Raw genomic sequence first — 12,252 nt, 5'->3', positions numbered from 1 at the left:
GAATGGTGCCTAGCACCGTACGAATGTTATACGTCAAGTTCCGAGCAGGAACAAACCCAGCCTGCTCCGGAGCAACCAAATCAGGGACAAGTAGAGCCAGACGCGCAGCCAGAACTTTTGCGTATAGTTTGGCGTCTACGTTAATCAGGGAGAGCGGCCTATACGAACCGCACTCGTTGGGGGGTTTCCCCGGCTTCGGGATGGTAATGAGAAGCGCCTCCCTCATAGATTTCGGCATACTACCCTGTTGGCAAATGTCGAAAAGCAGCAGCAAGTGTGGTATAAGTTTGTCTTGAAAAGCCTTATAGAAGGCCACCGTAAGCCCATCAGCCCCCGGAGCGCTGCCCGACCTCATACCCTCCAGCAACTCCGAAATCTCCTCTTTCTGGAACGGCGCCATAAGAAATTCTCTCTGCCAATTGGCCAGGAAGGGCATCTGGATATAGCTCAGGTAGTCGTCTATTTCCTCCTCTAAGTGACTTGACCACGATTTGTATAGCTCAGTATAATAAGCATGAAATTCCGCCAGTACATCCCTTTCCTCCGTAACCACCTCGCCACTAGATGTTAGTAACTCTTCAATCACCAATGGCGGCCTGCTATTACGCATCAGTTTAGCCAACAGAGAGCCAGGGCGGTCCCGTTCCCCGTATGTGCGCGCCGTGGCGTACTTCCCCATATGTCGTATCTCCCTATCTGCCTCATCGTGGAATTCCGCCAGCAGGGATTTAAGCCTCTCATTCGTGTCAGTGTCCTCTGCACCCCCCGGTTGTCGCTCCAGATCAGACAGCTGTGTTTCCAAGTATTGCAATCGCTGCCTGATAGCTTTGAGTACCCATGAGTGTTTGGCCATCGTCATCCCACGTATGTACACCTTGAACGCATCCCAAAGTACCTGGACACTATCCACCGACCCCACATTAGTCGTGAAGTAAGTGTCTATATCCTCAGCTAATTCCCCTCGGAAAGCCTCATCCAGGAGTGAATATGGGGGGAACCTCCAAGTGAACGGGGGAATCCTTCTAGCCGGTGCCTCCAGCAGCAAGAGCAGAGGTGAATGGTCAGATAACGTGCGGGGCAATACTGCACACCCCTTCACTGAATTAAGGAGGGAGTGGGAGGCAAACCAATAAACAATTCTCGTATGTATATTATGATAGGCTGAGTAATGAGTGAAACCACCCTTCCCCGGGTGTCTATGACGCCACACATCCAACAAATCAAGCTTCACCAACTCCGCCTGCATGAGTAATGCCGAGGCCGCCGGGCTCTTGGAAGCGCCAGCCGACCTGTCTAGCTCTGGATTCAGCACAAAATTGAAGTCGCCCCCCCCCACAGCAATCTGGAACCCTCACACTGTCTGCATAGGTCCGCTAGCGAGGTATAAAAAGAAGGGGTGTCATAATTGGGGCCATACACATTCACAACCAGCATGTCGTGGCTTTCCCCACACAACGGGCAATGGTATAACGACCCTCCGGGTCCACAACAATCTTCTGTAGTTTCAATTGTGATTTGGGATTATCCCACGTAAGCATACCCCTTGCATGTGTAGTAAACCCTGCAGCAACACAATCACCCCCAAGACCCCTGGTTAACAGCATAGTACTAGATAGTGGCAAGTGGGTCTCCTGGAGCAGTGCAAGGTCAACCCGGTGGCGCTGTAAGTACGCCAGCACCTTCCGGAGTTTCCGGAAGTCATTCAGCCCCCTCATATTCCAAGTTAGCATTCTGATAGAGTTGGGGCCACTATCCCGCCCTAAGACCTCAACGTCCACCATTGCAGAGTAGTGAGTGAATCAACTTCGCACAGGTGGCACAGCAGACACAGTCCTGTAGTAGGCCGAACAAAACCCTCGCCCCAACAGTCCCCATTTGGCGCGTGCAGCATGGTCAACAAAAGAAGAACAGAACAACCACCCACCCACCCACAGCCGACCAACCCCAACCCGGTCAGACAGGTCCCACCACCACCCACCATCCCCCCCCTCGAAACCACCAGCTGACTCTACAGACCCAAGGGGCCCTCAAAAGAGCCGAAAGCGCAGGGGCAGAGGTTCCCAGCCAGACAACAGTACGATTGGGTCTAGGACCTTAAACCTCAGCTACTCCACCACCCCGCCCCCCACCAGCATTCGGCGCCCTCACCAGCTCAAATCCTCACCATCTAAAAAAACGTAACTCCCGCTCGCGGGAGGTCCCTCCCCAGAGCAACCGGCAGACAGCAGAGCGTGCCGCCACCAAGCCCCCAGTACACTTTTATTAGTTCAATGTGTAACCAGAAAGATCTCACCCCATAATTGTGACACAGTAGGCTCACCGCGTCCGTACAATAGTCAAAAATTCGGTAGGGCACAGTCGACCCACTCGGTTACCCCTGGCCGTCCATGTTAGAAGTAGCATCAGCGTCCTCTCGTTGACTCCTCGGACTGTTGCGTTGTTCCTTAGCCCATTCCTTCAGGGATTTTTTCAGGTCCGCAGGGTCGGTGAAGAAGTGCGAATGCCCCTGCCTGTTAATGCGGAGCCTCGCAGGGTACAACATGGCATAGTCCAGCCCAAGGTCTCTCAGTTGTTTCTTACATGGGGCGAAGCGCTTCCTTTCCTCCTGCACTCTCGCCGTGAAGTCCGGATAGAGGGAGATATTCATGCCCTCAAATTGCAAATCTCCTTTCTCCCTCGCCAGCCGAAGCGCCAGATCCCTGTCTCGATAGTTCAAGAACTTCGCAATAATCGGCCGCGGTGGGAGTCCTGGTTGCGGCTTCGGCCCCAGAGTGCGATGAGCCCTCTCGACGATGAACATAGGGGAGAAGACCTCCTCCCCTAACAGGGTCCGAAGCAGCTTCTCCACAAACAGCTCCATTTTCCCAGTGTTGGTAGACTCCGCCACCCCAGTAATGCGAACGTTGGAGCACCGTGAGCGTGCCTCCAAGTCCTCTGTCTTGTCTTGAATGACTTGAAGTAGCCTTCCAAACTGCTTGCGGTCTTTGTCCCATTCCGTCTGGGCCTCCTCCGCCTCCGTCAGCCGCCTTTCCGCCATATCTAGCCGTTCAGCATGCTTATCGACTCTCTCGGACATGCGGTCCATCCGGTATGTCAATGCATCCATTTTAGTGCCAATCGCCGCCATGCTGTCTTGCAAGCCTTTCTTCATCGAGACCAGCATTTCGCGAATGTCTGCACACAGTGAGCTATCGGAGGCAGCAGGTCGCGGCGAGGCATCCGGGGCCGGTCCCTCAGCACCCTTCGCCTTCCGCTGATCAAACGACAGTTTGGGCTGGGTTCTGTCACCTTTCCCCATAGTGTTCCTGGTGGACATCCAGTCGAGGTGCCCAACCGCCCGCAATACACCACCAGCCAACGTTAGGAGGGTAGATAGGAGGCGCTGAGGCCGGCGGCTCCAAAGGACAAGGTGTTGCGCAGCAAGAAATGGGTCCAAGATGGCGGCTAACCACGCGGCAGTACGAGTAGGCCCAGCTGCCTGAGAGTCACACCATCGAGCACTCCCCGGTAGCCAGACCACACCAAAGCCGGGCAGCTGGGTCACCACCACTCCAGAACACCACACTTCCACAGCCCCACAGCCTTCCGCAGGTCGCGCAGGGTCCAGGCGCAGGCAGATAGAGCGATCTCCAAGCAGGTCGGAGGCCAGCTGGAAACTTCCTTCGGGGGCACGTAGTACCGCAGACACCAGCACCTCCGCTCCCGCCGAATGCACAATCGAATGCCAGTACACCACAACCTCGCTCGTAAACAGGGCGCGATATCGCCAGGCAGGATCAGTAGTTCGGTCGCAGGATAGGTAGACCGGCACCACTTCAGTACCGCTAGCCGCACGTAGCGTGACGCAGCACGGGCAGCCACTCAGGATAGACGCGGATTACGGCCTGGTCCGCCACAACGCCGTCCTCCAAGCAGCAAAGCACCACCACCTCGGATCTCGACCGGGGAAAGGCCCCCCGCCAGGCCGGAGCGTAGATAGAGGGTTCGCCTCAACTTTTAGAGCTAGTTAGGCGCCTAAAGGATAATTTTGACGGAGTTTAACGGGGCTCAGGCGAGGAGCTCAGCGCTCACACGTCTTTCATGGACGCCGGCAAGCTCCGCCCCCATTTGACTCCAATATATATTTCCACTTACATATACAAATATGATGAAGTTGAAGGAGCTGTGTGGTATTAGTGGAACATATCCGGGTAGTGAAAGAGGCAACTCACCCTCATGCCTCTTTATCATAAAGATATATGGCACTGACTTTGGTTATGACTAATAGGTCTAAGGGAATATGGAGGTCGTCAAACAGGTGGGCCAGCCCCCCCAAAAACATAGAATTTATTAAGTTCTTCAGTGTGTCCCCAGATATGTTCCCGCAGAGCATCTCCCACATTCTCATTGATGCACGATTGATGCACGATGTGTACATTGAGTTATTATGATTACGTCAAAACATGAGCAGTCTCAAAGCACTGCAGATACCACTATCATACTGTATTTTTTTCTACACAAATGTATACTTGTTATATATACAATATGTACATTAGTTATTATGATTCTCTTCCAGGGGGTCCTCATCAATAGTCATAAGCACATGAATATTCCCGCCCATGTGAAGGATCCCGGAAAAAATATATCATATATATATAGCTCTGCATATATGTATATATACATATATAAACACATACAATGCAGACCTTTCTGGAAATGCTGAACAATGCTGCAATAGAAGATTTTGCACATAAATACCCAATAAAGCAGGGAGAAAGAAAGCCTTTGAAAACTGTTTTATTATACAGCAGAAAAAAAGGTAATCCGGCAAGGAAAGTGAAAGCATTGTCAGCACACAGGCTGCATTGTAGAGGAGTTTATCAAAAAGAAAGGAGGTCTCCTCACAGTACCGATTTAGGGACAAGGAGTAGTAAGTAGTAAAACTAAACAGTTCCCTATTTCTACCATACAATGGAAAATTGTTTGTATACCTCCATAACTCAAGAACCCCTTATAAAGTAAACCACATTCTAGATTCCAAATATACAAATAAGCAGAACAATATTATAAAATGTATACGATTTATTCCATATAGTACAATATATAATTTGCAGATTACAGTGCCACAATGTAAAATTTAAAAATGTGTCAATACACATAAATCACAATAAAATACAGTTTATCAAGAGACAATAAAAAACAAGTTGTCGACGCAGCGTTTCGGTTTTTGTAATAACACCTTCATCAGGACAAGGTTCTATTTAATAAAGAAAACATACAATTAGATACAATAATCACATAGTTCTTTTGACATATTTAATTCTCTATCTACACATTTTAGTAATAAAACATAGGAACATGATCTCTTAAACTAAACAGTCTATCAAGGCACAGTTCTTCAGTGGTTTCCAGGTTCTGAGTTATGTCAGGTCACAATCATTGGCTAGAGTCTATATGTAATAGATTATATAAGTACAACAGCGTGTTCCTAGATGTACTTTTCATTGTACATACCTTATTAGTTCAAATTGGTTTAATTAAAAATATGTTCCTCTGTTTATCAATTCGAGGAAACATCATTGTAGAAAGCTGAAAAGGTTACGACATAAACAGTAACAATAAACTGGCACCGTGCCTTAAGGCAGCCATGACCCCTAGCTCCCATCATGCCTCAGAGGTGACAGTTAGGTCAGTTGCTCTTTCCGGCTCCTTCTGACAGGACCCTGGTCTCTACAGCAATACCTTGTCAGATTTTTGTCAGAAAATCTCTTTGTTTTTTCAGGTGAAACCTGTTTCATTTGACATTTTTTCAGTGTTGAAGTACTTTTCAGGTGTTTTTGAAGGGGTTGGGCATTGTTTTTCACAAAGAAATGCCTTCCCTTTTTGATCCTTGCCCCTCCTGTGGCAAGAAAAAGGCAAAAACAGACTCATCCTGTCTGTATTTTGTGTTTGCCTTCTGACCATGATCCTCACACTTGCCAGCATTGCCAGCACCTGTCCAGAAGAACTTTGAAGGACAGGGAGAAGATTCGCATCTGTGGACTGGCAGAAAGGAGAAGATCTTCCTCCAGAGGCAGGTCACCACTGAAGAAGAAGAGGTCATCCACAAGTAAGAACCCAGAGTGCCCTCCATCGACGTCAGGGCTCCGCGCCTCAAATCCCTTCTTCAGTGTCAAAAACGGCAACAAGAAGACCATGGTCGGGGGGGTTCGCTGTCGAGAGAAGATCGGTCGTCGTCGAGGATCACACGTACGTCCATACCTCCGCCGTCGTCAACCAGGCTACGATCGGCGTTGAGGCAGCGATCTACGTTGGTGCGGGCTCGCCCAACGTCGAGAGACAGGTCTCCGTCATCGCCGTTGAGGCGGCATTCGACGTTGAGGCAGGCTCCGTCATCGCAGAGTCACCAGCGATCGACGTTGAAACATAAATCACCGTCGAAGTCAACCAGGCGACTAGCGACGTCTAGTCAACTTCCGCGGTCGCAGGTTTAGCGCCCGGCGTCAAAGCATACCTCTCCGTCGACGTCATCCAGACGGCGTTCAACATCGAGACAGGTACCATCTCCTCCGTCAGCGTCGCGGCGACATTCGACATCGAGGTCTAGATCTCCTCCTGTTTCACACTAGACGTCGAGGCCAGGAAAATCGATGTCGAGACATCGTTCGACGTCGAGGAGGCTTTCTTCGTCGAACCGGTCATCAAGGAGATCACGGACACGCTCACCTTCAAGAGCAAGATCTGGAGGCTCCAGGCATTCAACGTCATTCCTTTCGACCTCGATGCATTCGAGGCATTCAGAAAGACCGACGTCGAGTAGACTCTCCACATCCAGAGTCTCTCCCATTATGGTGACACAGAGCAGATCTACGTCTAGGCACTCGCCTGTGACGTCTCATCGTTCTTCACGACGGAGGTCGCGCTCAAGAACCCGTGGGGCCTCTTCACATTCTGTCAGAAGGTCCCCACAGACAATTGCATCTTCTCACAGTGCATCCAGGCATTTTGAAGAGCCTGTAGGTTCTCCTACAAGAAGTTCTCCGGGGAGGCAGAGATCTCCTTCAGTACATCTCTCTCCAAGGTGGATGCAAGCCCTGCATCTCTGGAAGCCAGCGTCGGCAGGTGCTACGCAAAGGGTGACTGAATACTCGAGCCCTTTACATAGATCCCCGTTACAGCGATTGGTGCAAGAAGTGGACAAGTCACCTCACACTGGCACTAGAGAGCACCGGGGCAGATCCACTGAGCGCAGGTCTACACATGGCTATCATAAAAGGCGACCTACACCATCTTGGTCGTCTTCATCAACACATTCTTCTAAGAGGGATTACTCTCCCACCCTCACAGAGAGTCCGCCTAGCAGAGTTTCTCCCATTGATTATGTCAATACTTTCCATGATGTGCTCGCTAGAGGAGCACAGAAGTTGGGCATCACCATGGCCACTACACAAACGACCACATCCATCATCTTTGAGACTCCGCATCAAAGATCTGTGTCAAGGCCTCTGCTCCCCTTGGTACCGGGAGTCATCGAACCGGTAATAGAGGTGTTTCTAACACCAGCCTCCGCCAAAGCGGCTTCTGCACGTATTCTAAAGAAATACAAGAAAGCTGCATTGGACCCTCTATTCCTGAGATCAGACCCTCCTCCTGATTCAGTAATAATTGCAGCAGCGAGGAAAACACTCTCAGTAGCATCTTCTTCCTCCGTTCCTCCTGATAAGGAGAGTAAGGCTCAGGACTCTTGGGGGAGTAAAACCTGTGGTTCAGCGGCCTCCACACTGCAAGTCTCCAACACGGCAGCCCTGTTAGGGCGATAAGTCCGATCCCTGTGGGATTCTTTGGAGCGCTTTATAGAGAAGCTTCCGAAAGAAGATCAACAGGACTTCTCAGAGATTATTCACGAGGGTGCTCTGGTGTCAAACCAAGTCATAAGCACTGCAGCTGATGGTGTATCTCTAGCGGCTCATTCGTATGCACATGGACTTTGTGCACATCGTTCTCTTGGTTATGCCTAACTGCGCTAAAACCTGATGCACAACAACGCATAATGAATCTTCCCTTCTCAGGTACCTCTCGGTTTGGGGCCCATACAGATGAGGAGATGGGAAGAATGAAGGCGGAATTAGACACTTTGAAGGCGGTGGGCTTTAGTCCTGCGCTCTTGCGAGCGGGACTTCCAAGATGGCGCCCGCGACTAGACCGCCGGAAAAGGACACAGCCGGTCTAGTCTTTCCGGAAGAAGCCGTGATGTTCCAGCAGGTGGGGGAAACAAGAGACGGATGCAGGACCCGGGGAGGCGTTCAACACGGACCGAGAGGACCACAGACTCAGTGAGCCCAGCAGGAGACCGGACCAGCAAGAAGACACGAGACAAACGAGAGCCCTACAGGAGAACCGCCTAGTGGCAACGCGCAAGAGTCAGGCCGACCCGAGGAAGAGGAGGAGAGCAGCAAGGCTCCAACAGCCACGGCCCAGGAGGGTTTTGACCTTAGGCAAGTACCTTTTCTTAGTTTCCTCACAATGGGTTGGTGGAGGTCAGGAGTGTAAATAGCACCGACCACAACCCCTTCACTCTACATCAGCCCCCCTCCCCCTTTTCCCACGAGCACCAAACTTCCTTTCCTCGTTCTCGCCACTTGTGTTTGGGGTGTCAGTGGTGGTAGTAGAGTCCCTAGTGCGGAACCCCTTTACTGACCAGGCCATTGTCTTTTTGTTCTTCTTGAGGATAACAGCACTGTACAAGACTTCCTCAACCTTGATGTCCTGCCAAATAGGGAGAGAAGAGAGATAACCAACCTTTCATTCCCATACACCCCAGCCTACCTTGGGGTGTATGGACTGGACTGTACGGACTGAACTGTCCTCAAAAAACCCTTTTTCGTTTGTACCTTTTTCTTTCAGAACTCCACATAATTTGAATTATAATTTTACTATAATAAAAAAGAATAAGCATAACTCCACCCTTGTCCTGGCACTTTCTGCAACTGGGGATCACATGGGCCTTGAGAAAAAGAAGGAATTCAGGAAGCGTTACAGGCCCTATAATAGGAAAGGAAACCAACAGAGGGTTCAAACCCCTCAATGGTCCCAAGGCAAGCAGGGGAAGTCTCAATATCAGGGCCAATGCTCCTCGAGGGGAGGAGGAGGAGGACACCAGCAGCAATCCACCTCCACATCTAAGACCGCGGGGAAGCAATGAGTCGATGCTTTCTCCAGCACCGTTGCGCACTCCAGTGGGAGGAAGTATAACATACTTCGCTCAAGAGTGGCGCAAACTAACCTACGATCAATGGGTGCTAAATATACTAGACAATGGATACGCGCTACGTTTTTGCACTGCCCCAAAAGACTCTCCTCTGGTAACATCCAAGCAGCATCATCTGGACCTCCTGCATCAGAAGGTGTCGACCCTTCTCATAAAACAAGCAATAGAAGAGGTCCACCACTGCAGAGAGGGAAAGGAATCTATTCCAGATACTTCCTTGTCCGGAAAAAAAACCAGCCGAACAAGTTCAGACCCATCTTAGATCTTCGGTTTCTGAACAAATGCATCAAAAAATAAAAATTTTGAATGCTTTCTCTTCATAAAATGTTTCCACACTTACAAAAAGGCGATTGGATGTGCTCAGTGGACCTTCAGGATGCATACTTCCACATCTCCATCACGGCACGATATCGCAAGTTTCTTCGTTTCACAATAGGAAAAGATCATTACCAGTTCAAAGTCTTACCCTTTGGTCTAAAGTCAGCTCCAAGGGTGTTCACAAAATGCATGGCGGTGGTAGCAGCCTGCTTATATTGCCATGGCCTACACGTCTATCCATACCTGGACGATTGGCTACTAAAGGACTCCTCTCAACTCCTAGTGCGGAAGCACCTGCTCATATGTCTGGACCTGCTTCACCATTTGGGACTTCATGTCAATCTGGAAAAATGTCGGTCCTTCAACCAACACAGTCGATCCACTATCTAGGGGCCACTATCAACTCCGCTCTAGGAAAAGTGTATCCTTCCGCGGACAGACTGTCATCAATGACAGTGAAAGGCAACACCATTCTTCACGCTTCTCAGCCTTCAGTAAGACAGGTGGCCTCTCTGCTGGGCTCAATTGCCTCCTGCATCTTCCTCATTCCCAATGCCAGATTGAGGATGAGGCCACTTCAGCAGGACCTAGAAGACAAGTGGAACCAAGCATCAGGTCAGTGGAACGCTCGAATTCCACTATCTCCCAGCGCGAAGAAGTCCATCGTCGATCCTCTGGTGGATGCATCCCAAGAATCTCATGGTGGGAGTTCCTTTTCATCAGCCTCTGCCAGTGCAATCCCTGATTACAGACGCTTCTCTTTAGGGTTGGGGCGCACATCTAGGTCCCCTTCAAACACAGAGAAGATGGCCCCCCAAAGAGCAAACTTATCATATCAACATGCTCGAGCTGCGAGCAGTTTACTTGGCTCTCAAGGCTAATCAACCTGCCATACAATCAGACTCAATTTTGATTCAAACGGACAACACCACCACCATGTACTATTTAAAAAAACAAGGTGGAACACGTTCTCGTCCTCTGTCTCTCGAAGCCCAAGTGATTTGGCACGGACTGCTAGCCAGGAACCTACCGATAACGGCAGTCCATCTGCCAAGGGAGCAGAATGTTCGAGCAGACTCACTCAGTCGTCACGTCCAAGAGCAAGAAGACTGGGTGCTCAACAACGACGTAGTGGCAGACATTTTTCGGCAGTGGGGTCATCGCTCCATCGACCTCTTCGCAGACGACGAAAACAAAAAATGCCACTTCTTTGCATCCAGGTTTTACCGACCAGGAACGAGGGGTAATGCACTTTTGATAAACTGGTCAGGGGCGTTTGCCTACGCCTTTCCTCCCCTCCCTCTCATTCCGAAGGTAGTGGCAAAGCTCCTCAGATCCAGGATGACAATGATCCTAATTGCACCAGACTGGCCTCGCCAATGGTGGTACCCGGATCTGTTGCAGTTGTCAATTCGCCCTCATCGGAGACTTCAATGCAGGCCGGACTTTCTAACCAAGATGGGGGGGAAGATCTTTCATCCCAGCCTTCCCTCACTCAGCTTAACAGCAAGGCTCCTGAAGTCCGTCAGTACGGACACTTAAACCTCCCCTCAGACTGCATGGACATTCTACGGGAGTCAAGGAGACCTTCCACAAGAACCTCATACTCTATGAAATGGAAGAGGTTTTACTTGTGGTGTAGACAGAACGGTTGGAGTCCAATTACTGGCCAGGAGGAGGTCATCTTGCCATACTTACTCTATTTGGCCAAGTCTGGATTGAAAAATCCCTCCATAAAAGTACATTTGGCAGCCATTACGGCTTACCGTAAATCTCCTCACCAACCTTTTTTTTTCCAGCTGCAAGTGGTTAAGGACTTCCTACAGGGGCTAAAGAAGGTTTACCCCCCTGTTAGACCTCCTTCCCCCTCCATGGGAGTTGAACCTGGTATTGTCTAAACTGATGGGGCCTCCCTTTGAACCCATTCATAAGGCTTCATTGCAACACCTTTCGTGGAAGGTGGCGTTTTTGGTAGCAATCACTTCTGCGCGCAGAGTGAGGTAAATTCAAGCGCTATCCTCCAAAGAGCCCTATACAGTCTTCCACCATAATAGGGTGGTTATGGGAACCCACCCTTCCTTTCTGCCAAAGGTGGTGTCGGCGGTCCATGTAAATCAGACGATCTCTTTACCTTCTTTCTTTCCAAATCCTACGACTCCAGCGGAAAAGTCTCTGCATTCGCTGGACCTCAAGAGGGTTCTCAAGTTTTATTTGGAGGCCACGAAATCTATGAGAAGGTCTGACCAATTATTTGTGAACTATGGATCCGTTAAAACCCGGTTTTGCTGCTTCTAAAAGAACCATCTCAAGATGGATAGTGTCTTGTATAAAGTTATCTTACCAGTTGGCAATTAAGACTTTGTTCGCTTCTCCTAAAGCTCACTCAACTAGGGGTAAATCGGCAACAGTGGCTTTTCTGCAAAATGTACCGATGGCCGAGATTTACAAAGCAGCAACTTGGAAATCGTTCCATACATTTACCAGACATTACTGTCTGGATTCTGACTCCAGAGCAGATACCCAAGTGGGCCAGGCTTCCTTGAGGAATCTGTTCCAGTGTTGATAATTTCGGAGTCTGTGTTCGCCTAATTTTCTTATGTCTGAATAGTTCTGGCTCTACTTGCCTGCAGGATGAGGGGATGGGCTTGCTATTCTATTCATGTGCTTATGACTATTGATGAGGATCC

General features: G+C 49.8%; 1 protein-coding gene across 1 annotated transcript in view; it reads left to right on the top strand.

Annotated features, from left to right (window-relative positions):
* Positions 1 to 12,252, top strand: part of LOC147728108 (histone-lysine N-methyltransferase PRDM7-like) — a 679,729-nt gene that overhangs the window by 368,589 nt on the left and 298,888 nt on the right. The window lies entirely within an intron of this gene.

This window comes from Lissotriton vulgaris, chromosome 3_1, assembly GCF_964263255.1.
Source record: "Lissotriton vulgaris chromosome 3_1, aLisVul1.2, whole genome shotgun sequence".
Lineage (NCBI taxonomy): Eukaryota > Metazoa > Chordata > Amphibia > Caudata > Salamandridae > Lissotriton > Lissotriton vulgaris.
This window is presented reverse-complemented; position numbering and strand designations above follow the sequence as displayed.